Source organism: Echinops telfairi, unplaced genomic scaffold (genome assembly GCF_000313985.2).
Source record: "Echinops telfairi isolate 266 unplaced genomic scaffold, ASM31398v2 ScPeMD7_7;HRSCAF=31, whole genome shotgun sequence".
NCBI classification, from domain to species: domain Eukaryota; kingdom Metazoa; phylum Chordata; class Mammalia; order Afrosoricida; family Tenrecidae; genus Echinops; species Echinops telfairi.
In genome coordinates this window covers 26,598,898-26,609,184 of record NW_022103904.1, presented here as the reverse complement: position 1 = coordinate 26,609,184, position 10,287 = coordinate 26,598,898, and the positions used below count along the sequence as shown (strand labels likewise).

At 48.6% G+C, this 10,287-nt stretch overlaps 1 pseudogene; it reads right to left on the bottom strand.

The window, feature by feature from the left end:
• Positions 1–7,043: 7,043 nt before the first annotated feature.
• On the bottom strand, positions 7,044–7,867 carry LOC101651787 (annotated as a pseudogene).
• Positions 7,868–10,287: the final 2,420 nt, after the last annotated feature.

The window sequence follows — 10,287 nt, the reverse complement described above, 5'->3', positions numbered from 1 at the left end:
CAGAAGACACCTCTCTCTCTCTGCTACTCCCTGGGAGACATTGCAGAAGACAAGCCACATGGATGCAACCAGACCTCAGAAGCTGGAGAAGCCACAGAGAGACCCCTGATGGCACTGAGATGCTTACAATGCCACTGGACCCAAAGACTTTCTACCCATTGGCTTGTATTGTCCTGCATTTGGCTTCATTGCATGTGTTTTGTGAGTCTGAAGAGAAATTTATAGATTGGTATCGGACATATGGGATAATATCAGACTTATGGACTTGATCTGGACTGGGCTGGGGTGTTTTCTCAATGTTCAATTGCTCTTGTATATAAACCTCTCCCTTATATGAAAAACAAATTTAATATAAATAGCCCTGCAGTGAGCATACTTATAGCTTCCCCTCACCTCATAATCCAATGTACAGGAAGAAGTTTTTATTATCCACTACTTCAGTGTCTGGTATCCATAAAACAGAAGAGTGAGTGAGTGCCCCAGACCTCCCAACCTGGACATGATGCTGCGACAAAGAGGAGTCTCCGGTTTGGTTGTTTTAAAACTCCAGTGCTTGTCTGAAGTGCAACTATTGGTCTTCTCCATCCTGAGCACACAAGAGTGCAGGAAATCAAAGACACATGGAAACAATTAGCCCAAAGGACTACTGGACCATGTGAACCCAGCTTCCATGTCCCTGAGCCAGAAGAATAGGATGGTGCCCAGCCACCCACGTTGAGTGCTCTGAAAAGGGTCCTGAATAATATAGGGAGAAACAAAGAAAGGAAGAAATGCAGGTAGGTTGCTTCGCTGGTCTGATAAAAACGGGTGGACGGCCCAAAACTTTGCTGTTAGCTAGCTGTGCTTCAGGCCTGAATCTGACCTCTCATGGCTCAACTTTCAGCCAAACACTCAAAAGAACTCTTTAGAGTCCAATCAACCACAGGAAATCCAAAGGGCTGCATTTGCCCAGGGACACAGCTCCAAAGGCAGGAAGGGACGGAGAAGAAGGAGGAGAGGTGACCCACACGGGGAGGGAGCTGTCACAATACGCTGAGTGGAAACTGATTTCTTCTGTAAACTTTCACCCACATCACAATCTTGCACATTTAAGGGTGCAAGAGCCTGGCCCAGGAGCAAGACCCTCCCTCGTCCTTTTGCTGGTCCCGGTCACTAGCTCACCCAGAGCAAGGCACCGAGTGCAGGGATGGAGCAACTTGGCATCTTGGGATTCTGTCCTCCAAGGAAATCTTGCCATGATGGGATTGGACCCCGGACAGACACTCAAACCGTCCACCTGTTCAAGTTTACATCCCTGCAAAGGAGTCGCCATGGCAACAAAAGCTTTGAGAACTAAGACAAGAAATACAAGAATCGAGATACCATTCGGGTTCGGTGCTACTGGTCTCCCTTATCCAGATCCTGTGTCTCTGTCTCATTTAAGACTTAATAAATGTTCTTGTTAAACTAAAAGAAACAATAAAGAAATACAAGAATGGAACCGGGAACTCTGGGCGCAACAGAATCGACTTTTAGTAAGAGAAACGAAGAGTCCATCCACGGGGACCGAAGACGGAAACAGGTCCAAAGGCCACACGGAGTGCAGAAGAAATGGCTGATTCTTACAAGGAATTCGTCAGTAAGAATTTTCAGAAGCATGTGTATTATAACAGAGCCTGGCACCTACCGAAGCAACCCTGCTGTCGCCTTCTTCCTGGGAGAGAGGCCTGGAAACGGCTCCCACAGGCAAACAAGGACCCAGCAAGCAAGTGCTGGCTGGTGTCTGCGAGGGTCCTGAGTCCTGAGCCCATCCAGGGCAGCAAACGCAGACCTGAGACCATCTGACTCTGATTTCCCAGCTGCTCCCTGTCCTTGAAAACAAAACAAAACAAAAGTTTAAAAAATATTGCAGCACTTGTAGTGCATGTGCAGCACCATTCCATTGCTTGTCATTTCAACCGGTTTCATTGAACACTTGCCTCCACTTACCCTTCGCCTCTCTGATGAGCTTCAACTGAAGAGGAAATGTGAGGTCTCTCTCCGGGGAGAGATAGACCTCGGTCCTGGGCTCCGCGAGAAAGAATCCATGCTGGTTTGTGATCCAAGTGACTTTACAGAGGACAGAAGCCTGGCCATGCTGCGCTGTGTGCCAGGAGAGAGCGGCCACGCTGCGCTGTGTGCCGGGAGAGAGCAAACTTGTGCTTTTCAGGGCCACACCCCCACCCCGTTGGGAGGCGTGGTCAATCCCATCAGCTGAATTAAATTCACCTGGCCTAGATGGGCCAATCCTGGTGCATCGCCCACCTAGGTGTGCCACCGTTTCTTGGCCGGGAGCTCGAACCTCTGAGCATACGCTAAGGACACCCCAGTCCCTGTGCTAGCTACCTAACAGAAACATATCTGGAGGCCACGGGGTCTACTGGGGCCTTTTCTCTTGGCGTGCGCACACACACACACACACACACACACACACACAAGCCTCTTCAAACCAACAGGCAGCCTCTGCTCCAGGCTGGGGTTGCTCAGCATCCACCTGGATCTTTCGTGTAGGGGTCAGGATCATCATTTGTTGACCCCAACTCATAGCCACTCTATGAAAGAGTAAGACGAGGCTCTGATCCTCTGTGTCAAAGTGAGTCTCGCCGTTTCGGAAACTGTTGGAACTCTGCCTGCTGACCTTTGTTCTAGCAGCCGAACACTAATCCTTTCTGAATTATTTCTGCTGTGCATTCTTTGTTGAAATAATGTGTTTTTAGTCATGGAAGGCATTTTGAGTGAAATTATTTTTTTCCCCCTTTGAGGTTCTATGGATGGTGATACAACTAGATGGACATAATGTAGGTAAGAGTCGGCGCATTTCCTCACATTTAATTATATCCCACCCCCACACACATACTAAAGGGCAGCAGGCTCTGAAAGTGAGATAGCAACTTGCACTAAACCCCAGAGGCAAAAAATGCAGGCAGGCGCTCTGTGACCCACAGGCCCTAACGGGCTCCTGAGCTGGGATGCGGGGGTCTTGGGAGAGGGGAAGGGGGAGACTAAAGACCCCGAAATGAAAATCTTTGGGCAGAATCTTTCTAGAGGAGTTTCCTTCTTTCCTTCTGTTTCCAGCGGGGTCTGTGGGGATCACGGAAGGCTCAGAACCAGGCCTGGAGTGGTCAGCGGGCCTGGGTGACTTCCGTATGGAATGGGCCAGTGATGGGTCTTTGGAAAACTTCTCTGGCCAACAACTACGCCTTCCCTGACTCTTTCATGTCTCCTCCCCACCTCCACCCCATTAGCACCGTTAGCAGTGAGCTTCCTTTCAGCCTGAGGCCTGCTTTCCTGTGTGTGGGCTGAGTGAAGCCTGGCATCCCGGGGGTGATACCAAAGGCCCTCCGGGCACCTCCAGAGAGGCCTGACGAAAGCCCCACAGAGCACAGTTCTCCCGGGACATCCATGGGGTCCCCATGAGAGGAGCACAGTAGGGCGATGATGAGTTGGGTGGAAGGCTGTGGCAGTTAGTGGTAGAGGCACTTCCAATTCTGTTGGCTCTGCCCCTTGCTCCCTGCCCTTCGGGCTGAGGCCCAAATTTCGGCCAAAAAAAGAAGAGAAAGTTACACATGACTGCCAGAACCCCTGGGTTTCCTTTGACCAACCCAAATCCTTCAGGGCTCCAACGGCTACTGCCACGGGCTCCTGTGTCCTTGCGGGTCCTGGGCCTGCTTTTCAGATTCCTAACGTGCTGCAGAGCATCCAGCGCTCCCGCAGAAAGTAGGGAAACTTCTGAAACGGGAAACAAAACTGAAGTAAATATCTTGGCAAAAATCATCATTGCGCTTGTGTTTTAAATTTCACTTGTTTTTTAAATTATTTTCGTATGTTTCTTGTTCCCTTTAATGTTGCATCTGTATGAATGCTTGGGTGCATAAAGTAAAAGGATGCCCTCCATCTTTACTTCTCGCTTCTTCCCAAAGCACACGGCTGTCAGAATGAGGGCTCGGTCCGTCCCGACTCTGCTCTGCTGGTACAAGCTGCTTCCGCAAACAGCCTTAGCTCAGCACTTGAACATGATCCTGCTGGTGTTGATAGAAAACAGCCTCCCCGTGCGGTGGGGCTTCTGAGGGTTGACCTATTTGTACTCATTCACAATTATTCTGGAGAAGTGGAATTGTTTTGTGGACGGGTATACAAGTGTGTTAATAATGAGACTTTCATTTGAAAGGGGAAAAAATGTAAAGAAGGCAGATAGAGAGAAGCCCTGCTAGGATAAGAAGCTGAACGTTGACCTGTGCTTAAGTTTAGCCAATCAGACCAGACGCTGTTCTTCCTTACGTCATCGCCCCACTTAACTGGATTTTCTAGATTGTTTTAATGAGCGTGTATTGCTTTTGATAAGAGAGGAAATGTCAGATGACCCTATGTACAACAGAGGCAACGCTGTCCAGTCCTGCACCACCCACACTGTTACTATGTTTCAGCCTGCTGTTGGAACCACTATGTCCATCCATCTTGTCAAGGGTCTGTCTCTTTACCTGACCCTCAGCTTTCCCCAGCGTGATGCCCTTCTCCAGGGACTGGCCTCTCCTGGTAACATGTCCAAAGCACTTGAGAAGTCTTGCCATTCTCACTTCTCTGGAGCACCCTGGGGGCACCTCTTCCCAGACAGATGTGTTTACCCTTTTAGCAGTCCAGAGTATATTCAACGTTCTTGGCAGCAGCATCGTTAAAAGGCATTGATTCTTCTCTAGTCTTCCTTATTCACTCTCCCACTTTCGCATCCCTGCGATTTGAGTTAGGGGAACCTTAGTCTTCAAAGTGGCAGCTGAGGTTTTTGGCACTTTAAAAATGCCTTTTGCAGCAGATTTGCCCCAGGGAAGCCATCACTTTTTATGTTGACTGCTACTCCCACTGGGCGTCGGTTATGGATCCAAGTAACATGAAATCCTTGACAACTTTCATCTTCTCTCCTTTTATCATGATGGTGTCTGTTGGTCTGGTTGTGAGGACTTTTCTTTATGTGAGGTGTCATCCACACCAAAGACTGTCTTCTTTGACCTTCAAAAGTAAGTGCTTCAAGTTGCACTTGCTGTCAGTGAGCAAGGTGGTGCTGTCTGCATCTCACCAGTTGTTAATAATGCTATGTTCCCTCTTCACATAGCTTCTCAGGTGATTGGCTCAGCGTGTAGCTTGTGGAAGTCGGATGGCTACAACCCTAATGCACACTTTCCTGCCTCTTGGTCTATGTATGTATACTGCATGTGCAAATGAAGTGTTTTGCAATTCCCATTCTTCACAATGTTACCCATAGTTTGTTATGACCTACACACTCAAATGCTTTTGTGTAGTCAATGAAACACAGGTAAACATTGATCTGGTATTCTTTGCTTTCAGCCAACATCCATCTGATATGGTACCTCTCATTCCACATCCTTCTCTGAATCTGGCTTGAATTTCTGGTAACTTCCTATCAACGTACTGCAGTAACTATTTTTGAATTCTCTTCAACAAACTTTTACTTGCACGTGATATGAATGATTGTGCATGACAATGTCGTCATTCTGTTGAATTACCTTTCTTTGCAATGAGTATGACTCCTTTCTTCCATGTGGTTTTCCAACTCTACATTCAAGAACAAGTTTCCGAGCCTCTCTGCTGTCAGCCATTCGGTCTTTTCTTGGTGTGTGTTGTCCTTGATCTCCTCCCACAACTCGTCTGGTCGCAGTTCATTAGTGGTCAGTGCATCAGATCTAGTCTTGCGAGGATCTCTGGCTTCACAGAAAGGTCGCATCTTTGCTCTGAAAGACTGGTTCCACAGTTGGGTCTTGGCCTTGCTCTGACTGAGGATATTGAGCTTATCCCTAACCTCTTTCCACAGGTGTAATTAGTTTGATTCCTGTGTCTTCCAACTGATGAGGTTCACATGTATTTTGTTGGAAAAGGGTATTTCTGATGAATGGGTTGTTGATCTTGCACAATTCCATCATTGGATCTTGACTGTTTTCTATCACCAAGGCCATATTTTCCAATTGCCGATCTTTATTTCTTTCCAATTTTTCACATTCCAATCATCAGTAATTACCAATGCTGTTTGATTGCATGTTCAATCAATTTCAGACTACAAAAGTTGGTAAAAAAGCTTTCATTTTCTCATCTTTGCAGTAGTGGCTGGTCCGTAAATTTGAATGTTGGTAGTATTAACCAAACTTGCTTGTAGGCATAAAAATTATCCTATCACGGACACCACTGTTCTTCAGGGGAGAACTTCAAATGTTCTTTTTGGTGATGAATGCAACACCACTCCTTGAATTTCCCAAACCCAGCAGACTCAACTGCGCAATCGTCCAACTCAGGACGGCCCAGTTCAGTGCACTTCAGCCCACGGATGCCTCATGTTGGCAGCTATTTCTTTCCATTTATAGTCAGTCGTGCCCCATCAGCAAATGACAGTCCCCAAAGCTTTATTCTATCCACGTCACTAACGTCCACTCCAGTTTGAGAAAGCAATGCTTCCCCCAGCATATTTCCAGTGCCTTCCAGCCCAAGGGGCTCATCTTCTGAAAGTATATCAAACCATATTCTGCCACTATTAATAAGATTTTCAGGAGCGAATCCCTCAGAAGTTGGCCACTTGTTCCTTCTTCCTAGTCCGTCTTAGTCTGTTAGCACCACTGAAATCGGCCAGGTCCTTTTGCCTAATCTATCTCAGTCTGGAAACTAATGACCTTGCTGGCGTTTGAGATACCAGTGGCATGGCGCCTTGCCTCGTGGCCACACACAGGCCACATGGAAAGACGAACGGACAGGTGAGTGGTAGAAAGTAGACTGTATGATTGTCCGATGCACAACGGTGAACATGAACTTGTTTCACCTCACTAATGCCTAGTATATCTTTGTTTTGTTTCATTTTTGACAATTCTCAATTTTCCTAAATTCATACTTCATATAGTCCACAGTCCTAATTTTGCAATGCCCATGATAGCAGCAGTCAAGAGATCAAAAGATGTATTGCATTAGGTACACTGCACAAGACTTTTTATTTTATTTTTTTGACTTTTTATTTTTTTGGTAGAAATTGGTCTCTATTTTCCATCAACCTTATTTCCATTTTCTAGAAACTCATGGAAGAACAGTTTAAGATTGCTCAGGGGCCAGAGCAGTGGGGGCTGTGGACCAGTCTTCAGCGGGGCACTGCTGGATCGGCCTTCCCATCCGGCTGCGGCCTCCGGCTGGGCAGCAGTGAAGCGGGAGCAGTCCATTCCCCTTGACACTCTTCCTTGGTCACAGCCTTCCAGCCGCAGCCTGCTCATCCTTTTCCATCTCTTCTGGGTCTCTGTAAAAGCAGAGGTCAGACCTCTCACGGGAGCTGGTGCCCCGCATGCACACGAGCCAGCCTCCACCCCATCCGCCCCACCCAGTGAGCTCCCTGGTGGGTACACGGGCTGGCACCGTCCACGCAGCCGCAGAGGAGAGTCTGTGTTACACAGAGCAGTGGTGGGCAAGTTCACCTCTGTGAGAGGCAGGTGGTCAGCCCCGGGACGGGAAGCCGTGGCTCCCGGAAGGCGGCCCGGATCTGGTTCCTGAAGGTTCCCCGAGTGAAAGCGCCCAGCAATTGGAGTCGCTCCGGCGGCAGCAGAAAACTTCAGCCCAGCCCGCTGGCTGCCATTCCGGGAAGATAGGACACTCACATCCGCAGGCGTTTCGATGGCAACCGTGGCACGAGCCGCCGACAGAAGCTGCTCCCAGGTCCTCCTCGGGTTTCTGATGTAGGAGCCATCACGTCTCCTGTCGCGGATGTACTGTCCCACGGGGAAGTCAAGGGTGGTGCCACCTAAATGGGTTTCTTTGGCAAGGAATTTGAGGTCCTCCTCCTCCTCCGTCTGCTGACGCCAAGGGCTCCGGACATGGTGAACGTGTCCCCACGCTGCGTGGGCCCTTCTCTGGGGAGCAGCGAGGAAAGCTCCCAGCCCTCTGTAGAGTATAGAAGAGCAAGGATGTTACTCTGAGGACTAAGGGGTGCCTGAGCCGAGCCATGACATTCTCCATGGCCTCCTAGGCATGTGAAAGTGGGACACTTTGAATTGTGGTGCTGGAGAAGAATCTTGAAAGTACCACGGACTGCTAAGGGGATACATCGACCTGTGTTGGAAGAAGTAAGGCCAGCACGCTCCTTAAAGACTGGGATGCCCAGATTTTGCCTTACATACTTGCGGACATATTGTCAGGAGGGACCAGTCCCTGGAGAAGGACATTGCGTTCGGTGACGTGGGAGGTCAGTGATCAAGAGGAAGGCCCCGATGAGATGGATTGACTCGAGGCTCTATCGATGGCCTCAGGCACAGGAACAATTGTGAGGAGGACGGAGGACCGGGCCGTGTTTCTGTCGGTTGTGCACAGCGTCGCTATGGGTCGGAGCTGACTGGATGGCACCTAGCAATGACGACAACTATTGATGCAGGTTTCCAGCTATTTCTTCTCATTTTGAGTCATCCCACAACAAACTAACAAAAGAGCTGTGGAAATAACCGTAACAGAATCCTACCAGGGAAGACAATTAAAAGGAACTTTTCCCTCTCAGAGCAAGAGATGAAAGAAAAAGAGGCCTGCAGGGAGGATCCAAGGGAGGGATGCAGAGGCAAGAACGCCTTCTCGTAGGTGGGACAGACTGGGAACAGAGTGATGTGTGGAAACAGGGCCAGGCTCCGGGCTAGTCCAAGATAAGTTGAAGGTGTTTGCCAATGAGTTCCTGGCTCCTGGAAATAAGCTTAGGTGCTTTGGTCTGGCCTGATTATACCCCAGGCTACTGGGAAATGGGGTTCTGAGCCACTGCCAGCGGCCTTTGAAAATTTACAAGGAAGATAGATTGAAGCCGAGCGACTGGAGAGAGGCCAAAAGCCACTCCCTTTTCTGAAAGGGAGCAGATGGGCTTGGATCAGAGGGCTGAGCAAATTAAAGGGCCCTGAGAAAAAGAGGTGATTGTTTCAGCGAGAGACTCAGTCAGCGGCACTGCTCGCCTTCAGCTCCCTCAGGACAGGGTTGCTGGGCTAGAAGATGTGACAACTTCTCGGCCTATCCTTACACCTTGGTGTGTCCTTGACTACAGAAGGAGAAAGAAGGAGTGTATTAAGTCATCAGGTGGCAAACTGAATGGTCAGAACCCAAGCATTTGCGGGCTGATGTCAAGAGGAAGAGGGGTCTCTAGGTCTGTATAGAAAGGCTCTATCCCATCCAGCACTTATTTATCCATTGTTAGGGATTAGAGGTACAGCATCGGGCTAGCTTCCTAGGGGATTACCAACCACCAGGTAGCTTAAAACAACAAAAATGTATTCTCTCAAGGTTCTGGAGGCCAGAAACCTAAACCCAAGGGCAGGGTTAGATTTCTGCTAGAGGCCCTGAGGGAGAATCTGTCTCATAACTCTCTTCTAGCCTCTGGTGATTGTTGGAAACCCTTGGTTTTCCGTGACTTGTAGCTACATCACTCCAACCCATGCCTCTATTCTCATGTGACCTTCCTTGTGTCCCTGATCCCCTCCTATTTTCTCTTATAAGGACCTCAGCCATTAGATTTAGGACCCATCCTAACTCCAGAATGATCTCACTCTGAGATCCTTTCCTTACAGCAGCAAAGACCCTGTCCTCAAATAAAGTCACATTCACAGGTACAAGGGGCTAAGACCAGGACACATGCTTTTGGGAGACACAATTCAACTCACTACAAGTAGACAAAAGAAAGCTGTACCCTTGCCCTTGTGGAGTTCATGAACAGGATAATCTAGTACTCCACAGAAGACGGCCTGCTGACCTGCTCCCATAAAGAATGCGGCCTACAACACCCAAAGGAGTTAGCCCACTCTGTCACACAAGCCACAATAGACTTGACAACAGCCACCCATAACAATCATATTAACTTATTAAGGGAAGTTGTATATGTGCATATATGGGCCCCCTGGGAAATCAACTGTGTCTCCTTCACCATACTGGGTGGCCTCACTGATGGAACACATTACAAACCTCTGCATATAGGTGGAGCCCATCAATGTCCCGAAGCAGTATGACTGGATCACTGGTTCACATAACTGAGGCAGACGTAACAACCTCAGACCAAAACCAGGACTTGAGTACACTCAGTCACTGCGGGGGACAGGCTGGCTGCCACCCGGCAGTCATTCCTTGCATTTTGCTTCCTTTAAGACCCCAGATACTCTATCTTTTGATAACCGAGCACCATCAGCTTTCTTCACCACATTTGCTTATGCACACATTTGTCTTCAGCGGTCATGTGGGGAAGGTGTGCATCATGGAATGGCAATTTAATAGAACGAA